Source organism: Hyla sarda, chromosome 2 (assembly GCF_029499605.1).
Source record: "Hyla sarda isolate aHylSar1 chromosome 2, aHylSar1.hap1, whole genome shotgun sequence".
Classification (NCBI taxonomy): domain Eukaryota; kingdom Metazoa; phylum Chordata; class Amphibia; order Anura; family Hylidae; genus Hyla; species Hyla sarda.
The window spans coordinates 175,437,160-175,438,572 of NC_079190.1; the positions used below are offsets into that span (position 1 = coordinate 175,437,160).

Genomic DNA, 1,413 nt, shown 5'->3' on the forward strand with positions numbered 1-1,413 from the left:
GGAAGAGTTACTCCAGAACTGTTATTTTATAGGGAGTTAGAGAATAGTTTAGAACGCATGACAGTCTATGAGAAAATAAAAGATGATCCTACATTTATGTTTAAAACAGAGATTGATAAGTATATAAACCAAAGTGTCTCATTCAAGAATTTTCAAGAATTCATGTTTTGTACTGTATTTTTTTTATTTTTTTAAGATCCGAGGGAAGTGCTCTCTATCACCCAAAGTGCAAGAAAAAGTGCAAACGTGTCACACTAAAAAAACGTGCACAAAGGATGCAGTCTATTGCTAAGCCCTTCTCCGACAGGAGAGAGGCCCCCAACAAACCTACCCTTCACCTCCGGGCCAAAAGGCACCTGCAAGGATCCAGGTTAGGAGCCCCTTTTCGCCGAAGCTACTAAGGGGCCGAAAATCTCTTGGCTTCAACCTAGGCGTTAGCCAAGGTATCAGCCGAGGAGCCGTATACTGGTGGCATCTTGACCAAAGCCAAGATGCCCAGGGGTTGCAAGGAGGTGAGGAACCTAATGGCCACACACACCTCCCCTAGACCACCAGGAGGGACACCCAGAAAGGCTACCGCACACAAACCTGGCACAGTGACAAACAAAAAAATAATAAATAAGTGGACGAGTGCAGAAATACTGCCGGTCATCAGGCCAGATCTATAAAAATTGCTCTGATCCTAGCCAGAAGGCCGGGATACCAAGGGTGAGTGCCAAAGGTGAAGAGTATGGTGCAGTGCGTTCACTCAGTGAGTTAACACCCAGTGAGTTTCGGCACCTCAGGGCCACCACTACCTCATGGAGAGACCCGGAAGAAGCAGGTCACATTGGGGCAGCCGTCGAGCTGATTCCTCAGAACCAGCCCCGGAACACCCCGGTACACCTGTCTCCTACCCTGCAGCACCCATCCCCACCAGCTCAATACCGGAGCTTCGGGTCACCGGCGTAAACTGATAAGAACAGATACTACACTTGATCTTAGCCAAAAGGCCGAGAAGCGATACCATATTATTACTTCTGAGCATGCTCAGAAGAGGTGACATCAGCAGACTCCTAGTGCTCAAGAACTACTACTACTCCCATCATGGAACAAACTTATTTCCTTGTTGGGAGTAGAAATTCCCTGGTTGCGGGAGTCTGCAGACAGCTGGGGAGGCTACATTAGTGTTTGTACTACTACCCCCATCATGGAACAGAGTCTGTTCCATGATGGGGGTTGTAGTACAGTGGCTGAGACCCCATGCGATCAGAAGTTGTTAAGCAGGGGAGCGGGCGGCATGGTCCGCAACCTTGCGATGTATCGTGTGTTTTCACTTTCATTTTTAAATCCCCCGGCTGGGTTTTTAGGCAGTGGGACCCATATGTATATTGAAAGCGCTGTGGGGGGCAAGATGTATAGCGCTGCAGGGGG

General features: G+C 48.5%; 1 pseudogene; it reads right to left on the minus strand.

The window, feature by feature from the left end:
• Window positions 1-914: 914 nt before the first annotated feature.
• LOC130359790 (U2 spliceosomal RNA) lies at window positions 915-1,004 on the minus strand (annotated as a pseudogene).
• Between the last annotated feature and the right edge of the window lie 409 nt (window positions 1,005-1,413).